A 17,986-nucleotide genomic window follows, 5' to 3' on the forward strand; every position below is an offset into this window, starting at 1 on the left:
TGCTTTTTCTTTTCATTCAAACAAACAATATAAAATCAAACTCATACAAAAAGTTTAGATAGGAGGCAGGAGAAGTTTTCAAAAAGAATATTAAAGATTAACACTCACCAAAATTGCATCAATGTCTTGCTTACTGGAAGAGGCATTTTCGTAGGCCAACATTAATCAGAAAATCATAAAGATGGTGCCAGAAAGGATGGAGTGGGTCCTAGGGAATCAGGATTTGGTTCTGTTACCAGAGGAGGGGAGTTTAGACTGGAGTTGGTTTCTTGTAAAAATTATCTGGGGTTGTTTGCACAACCTCTTTTTAACAATTCATCACAAATAGCCTGGTAGCAGCTGCTGTTCTCACTAACTACATGGTAAACCCATGTAAACCACTCAATATTAGGATCTTGCTGGTCAAGCTTAGCAAATCCTGCTTTGCTGAGATGAAGGACGTCAGCTACTCCTTTGTTGTAAACCTTGGCTCTGGATCATCCGATTCTTTGTGTTGCGTTTCTATCAGCTGCTTCTCCATCTATCTCTGAGAGTAATTGCTAGTGTAAAGACGCTGCACCAGTGAACCCCTTATGCCCCGAGGGTTTGTTCATGTGCGTGGAAGAAACCAGTGCCCAAACCATTGATTTAATTATAAATTATCCTTATTGAGTGCCCCTTTTTAAGTATGGATTGCCATAAGTTGGGTCATTTGTGACCTAGGGATTGCTACACACACACGTATATAGGGATGTGTATTGTTCTATATATTAACTATATAAACAGGAAGTACCGTATAGAGTTACCTGAATGTTTTATTTAGTTATATATTTATTTTTGCTTTCATGTACATTGGTAGAGCATTTGGACTTTCACAAAGTACAGTGTGAATTTTAAGTGTACTACAATGACTTTTACATACATTTTATTCCATAGATGGTTTTATTTATTAAAACATCAGTTTTTACTCTGATGTTCTAGGCCATCAAAAGCTTTATGTGTATTATGGGTGCAAAAGAAATTATTTAACTTCATTTTACTTTTGAATAAGTTGATAATATCTCTTTCAAAAATGTCACTTTTGGCAGAATTAACTTCTGGGAGCTTTATTTTTTTTCCATGAATTGAATGAAAAAAATTAAATCATTATTAGAATTAACTAATTTCTATTTCAGCAGCTGATGCAATTGAGATAAAACTGGCATAATCAAGCAATTCCTCTGTTGCTAATTCATTAATAGCCATCACTTCACTCTTTGTACATACACAAGAAATCTGAAATAATGATTGTCAAAAATTAATACAGATGAAGAACAATTATTAAATCTAAATGAAAAGTCATGGATTTGGAGTGATATGTAAATTTACTTTTGTAAATTTACTACACGTGTTAAGTTTAATACACTTTTGTAAATTTAACACGTGTTAAATCATTGTTTTTGATCACAGTTCTAAAAGAACTGATAAATTTTAAAATGGCCAAGCTTCTTAAGCGAATTCATGTTTTCTGGTTTTTATATTGTTGGTGTTATTGCAATTGTGTCCTTGACAGGTGGGAAATGTCCGCAAACATTTTAAGTTAAAACATACAGTATAAACCTTAAAAAACAAAAATGGTGCATTCCTTTTATCGTGAAATATGTGCTCTGAAATACAGATGTATGGAATAGAATAGAGAGCTTAGAGATAAACACAGCACTCACTGCCATCTGATCTTTGTTAAGCCAAACAAAAGCATACACTGGGAAAAAGAATCCCTATTTAATAAATGGTTCTAGAGAACTCGTTAGCCGCATATACAAGACTATTTGGACCAGCATCTCTTACCACTGACAAAAATTGAGTCTCACTGGATAAAAGATTTGAATTTAAGATGTGAAACAACAAAAAATCCTAGAAGAAAATGTGGGGGAAACTCTTGACAAAATTGGCCTTCTTCTTTATGAAGAAGAGCCCCTTAACAATTGCAGCAACATTAAAAATAAGTAAATAGGACATGATCAAGCTAAAAATCTACACAGCTAAGGGTCCAACAACTAAAGTAAACAGACAGCCTGGGAGAAGAAAGAAGCCTGTGTTTATGGGGAGCCCTGCATCTTAAAGACCATTAGCTTCAGAGTAAAACAGCCTCTGGATGTAGCCAAAAAAGGCTGGGGACTGGAGTGTGCGCCAAGTCAAGGTAACAGCAAGTACAAATACTTAGAGGACTGACATTGTAACATGATGAGGTGGCTGAGGAGAGCAGGAATCAGATCATGTAAAATTCTATTTCATGGTAAAGAATTTGAATCCAAAGAATGAATGAGTAAGTGAATGAAGGGGAAGATGAATTGTGCTTTCAAGAACTCAGGAGTAGGGAAAAAGGAAAACGTCTCTCTTTCACTCAAAGGTAGCCATCTAATGAGGCCATTACTGTTCCCTCTGAGCAGGGTGGCCTGTTGTCGTACACGTATACAGAAATCCAAGCTGTGGGATGGGTAAGGGTCCTACGCTGCCATGACGATCCGACTTTCTGTTTTCTCATTTGTGAAATGTGAGACTGAGACTGTGATTGTTTATATCTCTAAAATTGATCTCAAGATTCGTTGAGAGCATTCTCTTTTCCTATATTTACTTAAACATCAGTGAAAGGTTTCCATAGCTCCCTAACTCTGAGGTAAATTTTAGCTTCTTTTATTAAATTATATTTTCTAATATTAGAGTGGAATGTTATTCAAACATTTGTCTGTATGACTCATTTTTTTAGTGACATGGTAGTACAGGACTTACTCATCTTTGAACCTCCCAAAGTACCTTGCAAAGTTCCTGCTGTTACATGTCCATTGTATTATAGAGATTTTGCTTCCTGACAAACCACTGCAAAATTTAGTGGTTAAAGCAAAAAACATTTATTATTTCTCATAATTCTGTGGGTCAAGTTGGCATTTCTTCCACTGTGAGCTGGCTCGGTCTAGAGTCCTCACTCACGTGTCTTGTAGTTGACAAGTTGCTTGGTCCACAGGATCTCAGCTGAAAGGGCTAGAATAGCCTCTCTTCCTGTGATCTCTCAACCTCCAGGGAGCTGGTCCTCTTCCGAGGACCAATGTCCTATTGTTCACACCAAGGTACAGGCTCAACCCCAGATTCAGAGGGAGGAGAAAGAGTCTCTACCTCTTGATATAAGATGAATTTCTTTCCGTGTGTCCCATCCGTTCAGCAACTGGCGATTTCTGTAAGAATATTTCTAGTTCTCCTGGAAGGCAAAAATGAAGCAGAAAAGCAAGCAGTTTCCACCGTTCTCTCCAGCCCTGACCTGGCTCCGACTTCAGGTCTGGGGAAAAACAAAAGGGCAAAACTCTGAAGAATGTTGCTGTTAGCAGGTTAACTGGACTATAGAAACGAGAGCTTTCCTCTCTGTGAATATCCTGGTTATTGTAGAAATACTGAAATGAAATAGGAACTGAACAAGGAACCCTGTGTTTTATCTAACTGGTGTTCAATAAATACTATTTTAAAATATTCCCTTTTATATGACCAAGGTTGGTTAATGTGATAAAATAAATTTTATTGTCTTTCATATCATGACTTGAATTCTGTCTAGGCCACTTACTAGCATACAGCCTTAGAAAAAGTACTTAAACACTCACCCTCAGTTTTCTAATTTTTAAATGAGATAATCATACCTAAAAGACAGCTCTAAAGATTAAACAATATAACATGTGTGCTTGCACTTGTCAAACTATCACAAGTTGATCCCTTTATTTATTTTCATATATATACTTATTATATATCGTATTTGTACACCTATTTGTGTATACATGTGTATAGTAATATTGTTACATTTCTCAGTAGGTACAAAATGATGTGCTAAATATTCTATTAGAAATATGTCACTTAAACTTTGCAAGAGATTCATGAGGTTGGTACTCTTTTTTTTTTTTTTTCTGAGGTCGATACTCTTACCATTGTAATCCAGTGTTCTAATTTGGACAGATGAGAGAGAAACTCAGACATGGAGGGCAAGGGCAACATCTTTCATTCAGCTCAGGGTGGCTGGTGAGCTACATGGGAGGTCTGCCCTTGGGCGGCTCCTGGTGGCCAGGGAGCTGAGGTACATAGATCATCCACAATGTATGATCTGCCATCCACACAAGGGCAAGGTCCTGTACACTTTATATCCAGGAGAACAAAAGTGGCAGCATGCCAAGCAGCGGCCACGTGAGCATGACATCACTGTGCACAGTTATGGCTACCTAGGAACCCATGGGGCTTTCTGGCAAGGCCATGCATGAGAAATCCCAGGCAGCTTTATCCATCCCTGCACTCAAGGCCATGGGTGGGAAAGCCCAGACATTTTTGTCTGTCCCTACACCATGATTTAACAGCAAAAGAAACTGTAAGCAGTGGTGTTGAATAACTTACCAAAGGAGAAGACTGGAAATAGCGACGTTGAGTAAGGCACACACCTGCTAAGAAACGAAGCTGACATTCTAACCCACAGCAGTGCCTCTCCACATATGTCCTCTTACATACAATGCCTAGCTACTATTTTTTAACAAATATTCATGTTAGGCATAATTTATAAAACAACTTTTAAAAATGTATTCATTATATTAAACTGAAATGTGGTTAGATGTTTTTTCATATGCCTGCAGTTATTTCTTGCATTGCCTTAGACCATTCAGCCTGCTCTGAAAGAATGCTAGAGACTTGGTAGCTTATGAACAACAGAAATTATTTCTCACTGGCCAAGTGTGGTGGTGCAGGCCAGCCCCTCAGGGCACTGAAGCAGATGGATAGCCTGAGCCCAGAAGTTTGAGGCTTCAGTGAACTATGATCATATCACAGCACTCCAACCTGGGCAGCAAAGCAGGACCTTGTTTCTATTAAAAAAAAAAAAAAGCAAAGAAATGTATTTCTTCCTGGCCATAGAAGCTCATCTTCTCCATGTAACCACACATGACAGATGGGATAAATAAGTCCTTTGGGATTTCTTTTATAGGTTATTAGTCCCATGTACCATGGCTCTACACGCATGATATAATCAATTCCTAAAATCCCACCTCCAAATACCGTCATATTTGGGACTAGGTTTCAAGATAGGAATTGAGAGGGTGACATAAATATTGAGTCTATAGCAGCAGCTAACAAAGTACCTTTGTTTTAGAAGAAAAATCTAAAAAACAACATACCATACACATTAAATTGCTTGTTTTCCTAAAATTATTTTGGGAGATGGCCTCAGTTTGGGATAAATGCTTATGGTATTTTCAATTTAGTTTTTCATTATCATGCCTTGTAGTACAAACCACAGAATGGCCTAAGTTTGTCCTAATAACGGTGGAGTGTATTACACAAGAGCGTAGCTCTGCCCCAGCAAACTTTTAAAAATGGGTTGTCATTTTGAAAAGGACAAGGACACAGTAAAATATTCAAAAGGTCAAAGGAAACATTTGTTGTATCAAGATAGCCTTGCTTTTTCACAAAGTTCTGAATATCACCTAGGCCCGAAAACTATACAGACCTTTAACTCCATATTCATTTGTTAAAAGCTAAAAATGTCCTTCACAGGAATTTTCATAGAAATATGCAAAATATTCTTTAAGAAGAAAAATTCCTTCTTATAGAGGAGTCAATTCCAAAGTGACTCATGAAACTGTCAACTAGATATGCTAACATAGTCTAATAATGAAAATATAAGATAGTAGGTGAAATGATTCATTCGGTTATTGATGTGCTCTCTGTCTGTTTTTTGGATGTAGGCATCTAATGCAATAAATTTCCATCTTGGGACTGCTTCTGTAGTGTCCCACAGGTTTTGGTAGCTTGTGTCTTCATTGTTATACTTAAGGAAGTTAATGATTTACTTTTTAATCTCTTCCTTGACCCCCCTGTCATTCAGCATAAAGTTTTATAATTTCCATGCCTTTGTGTGGGAATGAAATTTTTGTTCAAGTTGAGTTCCACCTTTATTGCCTTGTAGTCTGAGAAGATACAAAGTAAAATTTTAATTCTTTTGATTTTGTTGAGGTTTGATTTGTGTCCGAGGATATGATCTGTTTTGGAGAATGTTCCATGGACTGATGAGAAAAATATATACTCTTTAGCTTTGTGATGGATGGAGTGTTCTATATATGTCAATGAAGCACAGTTGTTCTAGATCAGGGGTCCTCAAACTTTTTAAACAGGGGGCCAGTTCACTGTCCCTCAGACCATTGGAGGGCCGGACTGTTGGCCTCGGGACTAGTTGGCTGCTAAGCAGGACAGGCAGCAGGGACAAAAACACCTGGTGGGCCAGATAAATGTCCTAGGTGGGCCGCATGTGGCCTGTGGGCCATAGTTTGAGGACACCTGTTCTAGGTTCACATGTAAACCCCTTGTATTTTTGTTTAGTTTCTGTTTAGAGGATCTGTCCAGCTATGTAAGAAGAGTGTTAGAGACCCCTGCTATTGTGGTGTTATGGGATATCATATTGCTCAGACTAATTAAGGCCTATTTCAAAAATCTGACTACTACCCAAAACTTTATGCCCAGAAATTTGATAACAGGGAGGAAATGGATGAATACCTGGAATCACATCATCTTCCTAGACTTACCCAGGAAGAACCAGATCTCTTGAACAGACCAATATCAAGCACTGAGATCGCAGAAACAATAGAAAAGCTTCCAAAAAAAGAAAGCTTCCAACAAAAAGAAAGCCCAGGATCAGATGGTGTCATATCAGAGATTCTATCACACCTTCAAATATGAGCTTGTACCTATACTTTAGAATCTATTCCAAAACATTTAGAAGGAAGGAACCATCCCCAACACATTCTATGAAGCAAACATTACCTTGATTCCCAAACCAGGAAAGAACCCAACTAAAAACAAGAACTACAGACCAATTTCACTACTGAATATTGATGAAAAATACTCAAAAAAAATTTTAGCCAGTAGACTACAGTTTCTCATCAAAAAAGTCATACATCAGTTTTTGCTTTTCGTTTGTCTGCCTCTTTGAGTGTTGGGAACACTGAAGCTTTGTCCTCAGTTTCAGAGATCCTTTCTTCTGCCTGGTCTACTCTATTACTGAGGGATTCTACTGTATTTTGGAGCTCCTCAACTAACTTTTTTGTTTCCTTGAGCTCTGCGATCTCTTTTCTCATTATGTCCATATCTTTGGTGACTCGGGCTTTGAATTCATTAATTTCTTGTGACAACTTTAGAACTACTCTTTGGAGTTCAATTTCTATCTTTTCTTCCATTCTATTTAATCTTATTTGCAATCCATATTCTGAATTCAATTTCTTGTCTATGCATGGCATCTTCAGTTGTATCTCCTTTGTCATTTCTTCAGTGGGGTGGGGGTTGATCTACTCTGGTTATTCATGTTGCCAGAGTTATTCTGTTGGGTCTGCACCATGTTTATTTTCCACCGTTTGGTTCTTAGAACTGGTAGGGTGACTGAATTGGGGTTCCCAGGTAGTAGAGATAGCCCCTTACCAAAGCTCTAGGCTTTGTAATTGTGGCTTATCTCCTACAACCTTACAAAGGCACCTTTCAGAGTTTTGGCCAGAGACTCTGAGGACCTACTTGGTGAGATAGCACAGGCTAGTTCTAGGGTAGGACACAGGGGGTCATATCTCCCACAATTAGGAATATATCTAATAATTATTAGGTGCTTAACTAAATATGTATTAAATAAACAGATGCATTTAATTACATCTATTGGGAATATTAAATTCCAGGATCTCATTCTTTTATCATTTCCTATCTTTCCACCCCTCTTGTGACTCAAATTCCACTCTACATTTTATATTACACAGATTGCTGTCCTCATTCTTTCTCTATTTACTTCTAATCTCACAGCCATTCTCTCTGTTTCACATATTTCATTTACTGGTACCATATGATGAAGCTGTCCTCACTGACACTCTATGCTATTACTGCCCATTCCTACACACTACGTAGTTATGAAGAAGAACTCAGACCTAGTCCCCACAAGCTGCCCTCTCCAGTCTTTTGCCCAAGCACAGCCAAAGAAAATCACATCACTGTGCATGCAAATGAAAGAAAAATAGTAGTCAGTCATAAGTGGATTTTTGATTTTATTAAACAACCTTTTTATTGTTTCTAAATCTCTTCCTCATCAAGAATGGGCTAAAACTAGGCTATTCTCACCAATGCTCCTCCCCTCAGCATACAAGTAACAGCTGAGGGTAGACCCATCGGGTGTGACTTACAGTTGCATGATTCCTGCATCTTCAAATTATTCTGTGTTTGCTTCTGTTCTATTAACTTTCCCTGCAGATGCAGGTGAGACGATCCAACTTTAGACTCTATTGCAAGAACCAGTGAATAATTTTGAGTCCTTAACTCACAGAGTTTCTTCTGGAATCTCCACTGTTCTGGCTTTATTGGCACTGTCTCCTAAATTTCCTTCTAATTCTGGCCACTCTTTCTCAGGAAGTCTAATATAAATCTGTATCTACATCTTCCTTGAGAACAACAGAAAGAACACAAGACACTTTTTCTATTTACTTTCCTCCTCAAAGGTTAATGTTACATAGAAATTTAGTTTTACCTTGATTTTATGGGGGGAAAAAGCTTTATTTTATGGGTTTTAGTATATAGTGGAAATTTGGCTTTGCCTTATAAAACTATGATGATCCCTAGATTATGACATCATTTTCACCTGCAAATTTTTGAAGACTTTGTTTACATATGACAGCAGCTGGATAAAGCTGCTCTGAATATAATTAACTGTTTCTAGAGATGTTTCTCCTATAATTTTTTAGCTTTGGTGTGGCATGATGAGTGAGGAAGATTGGAACACATGGAGAGTGGCCATTCATATTACTACAATGGTGTGCTTTGGAAATGGCATAGCCTGTTGATTCAGACAGACCTAGAGTGTCTGGTCTGGGCTGGACCATCCCTTTTACCATAGGGTGGACTTTGGTAATTTAGTTCTGAGTCTCCATTTCCTTATATTTAAAATGGACATAATAATGAATTCCTTGAATAACTAATTAGCAATTATTTGAAGAAAAATGTTTGGATATGTTGAAGATTCAGAATTATTACCTTTTTACCCTCATATTTTCATAATATTGCAAATTAGATCATAACGGAACACTTTCACTTTTATTCACTTTTTTATTGGCATATGGTAAAATTTCCTCTTTTTGGTGCATAGTTATTTATGTTTAGGCAAATGAAATAGTCATGACAACACCACCACTTAAGACAGATTTTTTTTTTTTGAAACAGAGTCTCACTATGTTGCCCTCGGTAGAGTACTGTGGCATCACAGCAACCTCTAACTCTTGGGCTTAAGCAATTCTCTTGCCTCAGCCTCCTGAGTTTCTGGGACTACAGGCACCTGGATATTTTTTGGTTGCAATTGTCATTGTTGTTTAGGAGGCCTGGGCTGGGCTCGAATCCTCCACCTTCGGTGTATGTGGCTGGCGCCCTACTCACTGAGCTATGGGCACTGAGGCAAGACACATATTTTTTTAGCTTGATGATATTATTAATTTGAGTTTAAAGATGCAAGTGGAATTTTAAATGTTGATTTTTCACCTTGCAAAAATTTTAACAAAACTGAACCCAGAATATAGTCACATTCAGATGAATTATTTTCATTCTTTAAGATGGAATTGAACAAATTCCCATTCCCTGGCTTTAGTAGTTTGGGGACTCAGCACACTGTCTTGTTCCTGTGTAAATCGATATTGAGACCAAGCAAAAGTAACACAGCTACTTGCTCTGGCACATACTTGCTCCTCCAAGTGCAATGACCTTATCAAAACCATGTGCTTGATGATGAAAAGGCATTTCACACACTCAGAATGACCTCCCCCCGCAGTTCAAATCTATTATGCTATTGTCATAATCTCAGCCCATTCCCAACCTAAGAAGAAAAACTTTCCTCATTTCCTCAAGACTGTTTAAGTTTTAGCACCTCAAGTTCCTCATCCTGGGAAAACCTTCAGTCTTAAGCAAATCAAAACAGTCAATTACTCTACTTTTCATAACCTTCCTTAAAATCACCCAGTCAAGTTTCTAAAACCCTATAATTTCCCCTTCTTATTTGTTCTTTTTAGTACCCCATTGAAATTCTCTCAAAACAGCATTAGTTTTCATTATTACAGAAGGTCTAATAAACTTACTCCCCCTTGATCAATAGGATTTTCCGGTCTCTTTTGGAGAATCAACAATCAACGGTCCTGAAAATGTTCACTGACTTTATTAAGCAATTCGAGAAAGGAATAAAGATAATTAATAAAGTAAGTTAAATGGTATTATACCCACAACTACAAACCAGTGAAATTATTTCTGGGTCACATGTAGAATGAATAAAGTAGCAAAGATGTATCAGTGATTTGAGGTAGAAGATATTGCCGCCCTGCTCATCCTCTGGGGTTGTACTAAAAGAAAAGGTATCAAACCAGCTGCAATAATATTCCACTAGTCAAGAAACATCTTTTGCTTAAATTAGAAAATGTAGTTAGCCTGGCACAGTGGCTCATGCCTGTAATCCTAGCATTCTGGGAGGCTGATGCAAGTGGATCTCCTGAGCTCGGGAGTTGCAGACTAGCCTAGCAAGAGCAAGACCCTGTTTCTAAAAATAGCCTGGCATTGTGATGGGTGCCTGTAGTCCCAGCTACTTGGGAGACTGAGGCAAAGGATGGCTTAAGCCCAAGAGTTTGAGGTTGCAGTGAGATATGATGATGTCAGGGCACTTTTCCAGTAGCCGCAAAGTAAGACACTGTTTCAAAAAACAAAAAAAGAAAGAAAAAAAAAAGAAAATGTAGTTATGTTGATGTTAATTGCTAATCTTTGGTAACTAGTGAGAAGTCTGCACAAGCAGCAGCTGACACAGTTGCTCTAACAAGGGCATCAACATGAGGCCCCTGTTTCAGGCCAAGATGGTACCTTGGCTTTCATTTTCACAGGTAGTTGCTGGCTGGACAGAAACTATTAGAGTTTAGGTTTCTGCATATTTGTTTCATCTGCTCTCTCCCTCTTGGTTTTTGTCACCTTTCTTCTTATTGATTCACTTGCCAACAAATACACAGCTTTGCCATTTTCCTAGTTAAAGACTCATTTCCATTCTGGTATTAATGCTACTATTTCTCCCACTACTGCTGTAAAAGAGCAAGCACATTTTAAGATGCAGTCCTAGCAATTAAGAGTTGGCAATTGGGGCCAGGCACCGTGACTCATGCCTGCAATCCTAGCACTCTGCGAAGCTGAGGCGGGTGGATTGTTTGAGCTCAGGAGTTTGACACTAGCCTGAGCAAGAGCAAGATCCCCATCTCTACTAAAAACAGAAAAAAAAAACCAAAACAAAAACAGACAAACAAACAAAAAAACCTAGCTGGGCGTTGTGGTGCACGCCTGTAGTCCCAGCAACTCAGGAGGCTGAAGCAAGAGGATCGCTCAAGCCCAAGAGTTCGAGGTTGCTGTGAGCTATAATGACACCGCAACACTCTACCCAGGGCAACAGAGTGAGACCCTATCACAAGAAAATAAAAAGAGTTGAATGTTGTGAAAGAATTAAAAATCCATAAAAATGGGCACTTCTGGTCATTTGCATTTATAACATACAACGGAAATAGAAATGATTTGTTTTGCATTCATTAATAGAACTTCATGAGAACCTTCTCTGTGCTAGGAATTCAATCAGGGTCTGAAGACACAAGGAAGAACAAATGTGCCCGTCCGCTTTAGAGTGTCTCCAAGTCTATTTAGGAGATAGACGTTCACACTTGCTATCTTTCCCTCTCACGGTCCTGTCATACAACATGTTGTGAAGATGGAATGCTGTGAGATGGAAATTTTGACAAGAGTATAAATATAGTGTAACTTATAGTACATCCAATCAAGATCAGGACACAAGTTATATTTTGTGTAAATAAATGTGTGCTAAGTAGTAAGCCTTGGCAAGATGACATAATAAACTGCCAATGTGTATTTTTTGTTGTTGTTGTTAAGAAGAGATAATTATATATTTAAAAATAAATAACATGCCACATCAGTATCAAGTTAAATTTAATAAATGTGAGTTCATTCTTTATCAAATTTGAGTGCTGAAGCCTGTATTTACCTTGCAAAGGCCATTCTGAAACTCTGTGCCGGGAGTACAGCCTAGAGCAAGCTAGGAACTCAATAAATGTTTGTTTCTTGTCACATTTCCTATTGCTTCTTCAGTGCAGTCACAGAGTGCTTAGGGCAATGAAATTTGGTTTAGAAAGAAAAGCAATTACCCGAGGGACTTTGAAATTCACAGAAATTTTGAGTAGTGAAAAGTTGAGAAGTTAAGGCTGTAAGTTAGGGACCTCACCGGGATTAGTGGGAGTTCCTGAATCAATAGATGATTATCTCTAGGAGGCGTTAAGCCTTCAGTCCTTTCTCACCAGACCAAGCAGGTCCACTGTGTTATTTAAATGTAACCTGCTACTGTACCAGTGCATCACAGTCACAGAAATGCTCTTATCCTTTGACTTTTTTTTTTTTTTTTTGAGATGGAGCCTCAAGCTGTCCCCCCTGGGTAGAGTGCCATGGCATCACAGCTCACAGCAACCTCCAACTCCTGGGCTCAAGCGAGTCTCCTGCCTCAGCCTCCCAAGTAGCTGGGACTACAGGCGCCCGCCACAACGCCTGGCCATTTTTTGGTTGCAGCCATCATTGTTGTTTGGCGGGCCCAGGCTGGGGATTCGAACCCGCCACCTTAGGTGTATGTGGCTGGCGCCTTAGCTGCTTGAGCCACAGGCACCGAGCCAATCCTTTGACTTTTTGAGCCAGCGATTTAGGAAACCACTGACTAAATTTCACAGTACCAAACTTTTCCCCCCAGAAACTTGAGCAACCCCCTTCTGTTTTAATATAGTAACATCAAAAGTAGATTATTGACACTCACATCCAATCTGTCATCAATTAGTGAGTTTAAATGTCCCCGACGTGTGTAATATGTTTTATCAGGAAGTCAGAAAAAGCAAGGTTATTATCAGGAAGAAACTTAAACAAGAAAACATTGACCCGCTTCAGTAGAATTCATTAATGTAAGACCCAGTTCTCAAAGGGGAAGTTGCCTGAGAAAGAAATAAGCATCTCAGATGAATCAGTCTTGGAAATACCTTCTACATACAGTATTCATATATATATGAAAGCTGAAATAGCTATAATAATTTAATTTTTATTTTACAATATTTGGAGGGTGCAAATGTTTTTGTTACGTGCATATACATGGGGTAGTGCTTCAGTCGGGGCTTTTGGTGTGCCCCTCACCACAGCAGTGTTCGTTGTGCCCAACAGGTAAGTTTTTATCTCTCACCCCCTAGTCCACTCTCCCTTCATCTTAGTTTTCCTTTATTTCTCTTTGTGCCTGTGTGTACCCACCATTTAGCTCCCATTTATTAGTGAGAACATACAGAGTTTGGTTTTCTATTCTTGAGAAACTTCACTTAGGAGATGGGTCTCTAGATTCATTCAAGTTTCTGTGAAAACATTAATTAATTCCTTATAATGGCAGAATAGTACTCCATGGGATGTGTGTGTGTCACATTTTCTTTATCCACTTATGAGTTGATGGGTATTTAGGTTGATTCCACATCTTTCCGATTGTAAATCGTGCTGTGCTAAACATTCGAGTGCAAGTGTCTTTTTTATAAAATGACTTCTCTTCTCTTCAGTAGATGCCTCCTAGCAGTGGCATTGCTAGATCAAATGGTAGATAGATCTACCGTTACTTCTTTGAGGAATCTCCATACTATTTTCAAGAGGTTATACTAATTTATAGTCTCACCAACAATGTATAAGCCTTCCTTTCTCTCTGCATCTATATCAGAATTTATTGTCAAATGACCAATAAACATATAAAAAATGCTCAATATACTGATCATCAGGGAAATGCAAACTAAAACTACAATGAGAATCAGAATGGTCATTATAAAAAAGAAATGTCTTCCTTATTGTTAAACTCACCCCGGAAACTCATTAGCTTAAGAATTTGGCTACACACAGATTTTGTTTTATGAGTTGTCTTTGGTTTTACACCAGATGGAAACAAAAGCCCACAAGGATGCTTGTGGGATTTAGGTCCACCCTTGAAACCATGTATTGAATCTAACAGATAGGTCCAGCCAACCACCACAGAATTTAAAACAAAGTTTACAACAACTCATAGATTTAGGAGACTTAATCTGAGTTACAAAACCCATTTTATGTAAGGAAAGCTATATAGAGTTTGTAATATATACTAAGATACTCAGGCTCTGCAAGATACCCAGTGGACTCTAATATGAGTATCTGAGCATTTTACATCAAAGTATTAATATTAATGATGATTTTTAATTGAAATGGCTAAATGAAGACTCTCTGGATTCCTCTCTGGGGAGAAGTAAGCCTCTTCATTGTTCACAGCTGTTATTAACTACATCAGATAGTTCTTATGGGTTGCTTAGGGACAGGTTTATAAAACTAAAGATTTACTTGTCACATCAGAAATGACTATACCATATTTCAGCTCTGACTCTGTGGCCCAATGTTTTATGATGAGCAAAGTTTGCCATAATTAATGTGCTTTCTTTGTGCAGTTATAATGGAATAAGGTATGCTTTTAGAGAGAGTCATTTCTTGTCAGTTCTTACGTGTAAGAACTGAGGAAGGTACCTCATTTATACAGTATCATAGCATTTCCTATGCAATATTATTAAGCATCCTTCAGGAATGCCCCCAAACAGATTTATTATTCCATTATCACTTACAATCATAACATACATAGAAGGCACTTAGCAAAACATTTCTGGGTACGTGCATGCAGCATGTCCTGGAAGACTCCAGGTGAGGAACAAATCTGGAGATGATAAGCAAGCTCTTTCATTTTTAAATTATTGTATTTTTAATCGAATATTTTTGCATTATGTTAAGCCTGAATTTATATGAAACCAGAACTTCCATCCTTTGTTTTTGGTCTTATAACTGACAGACCAGCATGTTTGACTCAGACTCCACTGACCAATAAATACACTAGTCTTTGTGTCCTAATTCCAAAGGGGACTTATAATGATCTTAGACTATGGATTGACACCTCCCAACTCAGTCAATTAGCTAAAGTCCCATTGCATGAACTTGACAAGTAGGAGTCACCTCTTGTTTGAAAGTGGGAGTGTTTTTAACAAAAGGAGAGTATAAACTAAAAAGGTTTAGCCATTACTTTTCCTCTTACAATACTATAAACTCTAAAGCCAAAATATAATATTTTAGATGTGATCAGAATAAAGCAGAATGTGTTGACCAGGGCTCTTGTTTCTGTGCACCACACAGATAGTTCCCTTAAAGAAGCACTAGATTACATTATGATAATATTTTTAGAATTTTAATATTGTAACTTCCAAGGAGACCAATGATTATGAAGCTTCTCCAGGCTTTCTTATTGATCTTTGTTTTATAAATTGATTAAACAATGGTATTGATCTATATGTGAACAGTGGCCATTAAATGTTTAAACAATGTTACACATCAAAATGCACAATTAAAAAAGATTCATCATTAATTACATGTGTAATCACTGAGACCAGTTCGTAGTATCTCTTTAGTAATGCTACTAGAATTGTGGGTTGAAATCTTACAGCCTATTAATGTATTTTACCCAACTCTATGAGCCTTATTTTAGTGATAGCTTTATTTTTAGTAGACAAATTTTTCATGAAAAGACCAGGTAAATGAGATATAATAGCAAAGCATTTAACTAATAAATTGTTATTAGTCTGTCTTATAAAATATTCTTTAGGTGATCCTTTGAATGATATATAATTGAAAAATGCATTTGACTTCCAAAATTTTTTAGTAATTTTTTCCCAGTTTATTAGAAAATTTATAAGAGAATTGAGGAAACAAACTTACCCATGAAAGTATTTTGTGTAGGTTTTCTTGAAATATATAGTGTAAAAAAATAGATATGTACTTTTTATGATACAGCATGCTTTTCTATTTAATTTTTTTTCATTTCTTCTCCAGATAGATGTATTTACTATTTTATTCGCATCACAGGCCTAGAAGCAAGTGAATGTGAGAACAATATAATTATTCACTTTCTTAGATCTTACTATGTAATAAGCACTCTGATAGTTGGGAAGTGTTAAACCTAGAACACTGAGAGTTTCTGAGTTATCTGTAGACTCAACAAAAGTGTGACAAAAACCTAAGAAGTTAACAATAGCAAAAAACAGTTGCATAATTCAAATTTTAGTTCTTCCTTGCTTTTGTAAAATATTTTAACTTGCAATAATCTTCTATGTGTCTTGTTCCCCTTTTCTGAGAGAAATATGGTAGTGAATACACCAAAGGATACTCCCAGTATTAGTGAGGCTCTTTGAACATTCAAGGTGTCATATTTAAAATGTTTTTAGGTTGGAATTAGTGATTAAGACTCAAGTGCGATAAAGAAAATAGCACTTCACAGGGGAGAAAACTGGCAGACGGCACCTTCACCGAGTGAGCAGAGTAACATCGTCACAGCTTCGGCGAGCCCACATGTGACACGTCTCCTAATCGGATGTGAAAAGACCCCTCACCTCCGTGATATTCCTCCTCAGACTCTATCAGCCCCTCTAATGATGAGAATGACACTAAACAATCCCAAATTGAGGCACACTCAAAGCCGACTCTTCAAAATGTCAAGGTCAAGGAAACCTGCTAGACTCTTCAGAACCACGAGGGCCTGTCAAACAGGGACGTGTGAGGAACTGTCAGTGATCAGAGAAGAAGCAATGCGGCCCTGGGATTGGATACTGGGATAGAGACAATATATCACTATGAGAACTGTGGAAACCCAAATCATGCCTGTTGTTAATAGCCATGTGCCAATATAAAGTTCTTAAATTGGATAAATGTAGCATGTCTGTGTAAGATGTTACCATGATGGAAACTGGCTAACGACTATGCAGGATTTCTCTGCATTATCTTTCCAACTTTTCTGTTAAATCTAAAATTATTCCACAATAAAGAGTTTATTTTAAAATATGTGTTTTAAATAAAGATAGTCTTACACGCAAGGAACTACCTAAGTCTCCATTTTTCAATTTTATCACTTTATACTTCTTTATCATTTCCCTATTTTCTTTTGAGGGAGATAAACGCATGGATGTTTGATAATGCCAGAAAGTACTTTAGCTGTCAATTAGTATATGGATACCAGAATAAAGGACTGAATAGCTGTATAAAAGGTCTGTTGTGCAATTTTTCACAAGCTTGGAACAATAAGTGATAATAATATTTTAGGGTAGTTTAAAGTGTATTTGATAATATACATTCTAAAAAAGTTATAATTGTTCAGTGTTCTTGAAAGCCTTTTATACACAGTACAAAGCCTCTTTGAACATCCTGTTATTATTTTTTCACTAAGTTCATTTCAAATGTCACACTTAGTTTTGTATGCTGGAGGCAGAGTATTGACAGTTCCTATTTGTGGAGGGCTTGCCCTTGCCAGTGCACTGACAGACTGTTTCCCCCACAGAATGCATTTCAATGCTATTTCGGATATAAACATTTGGGGGTAATATTCCAATTGTTCCTTCTTTGTACAAAAGGTTAAGATAAGTGGCTAAATCTCCCTTCCTTGAACAGAAATGAATGAACAGGGTTGTTACCTTTGGTGTTTACTCATTTCAAATGTAAATTGTTAGGCTTTGATATTAAGAAGTTTTAACTACATTTTCCAAGGTCTCTGTTTAGGCTTTGTGACTAGCATAGGAAGTGAGTGTAAGCAATAAACAGGTTTGGTGGGCACACAGAATGTGGTAGACACTTCTGTTAAGAACGGCCTATATCAGGCTGGGTGCAGTGGCTCACGCCTGTAATCCTAGGACCCTGGGAGGCAGAGGCAGGTGGATCCCTTGAGCTCAGGATTTCAAGACCAGCTTAAGCAAGAGTGAGACTCATCTCTACTAAAAATAGAAAAACTAGTCAGGTGTTGTGGTGGGTGCCTATAGTCCCAGCTACTTGGGAGGCTGAGGCAAGAGGCTAGCTTGAGCCTAGA

Source organism: Otolemur garnettii, unplaced genomic scaffold (assembly GCF_000181295.1).
Source record: "Otolemur garnettii isolate 467f Iridium unplaced genomic scaffold, OtoGar3 scaffold00003, whole genome shotgun sequence".
In the NCBI taxonomy this organism is placed as follows: domain Eukaryota; kingdom Metazoa; phylum Chordata; class Mammalia; order Primates; family Galagidae; genus Otolemur; species Otolemur garnettii.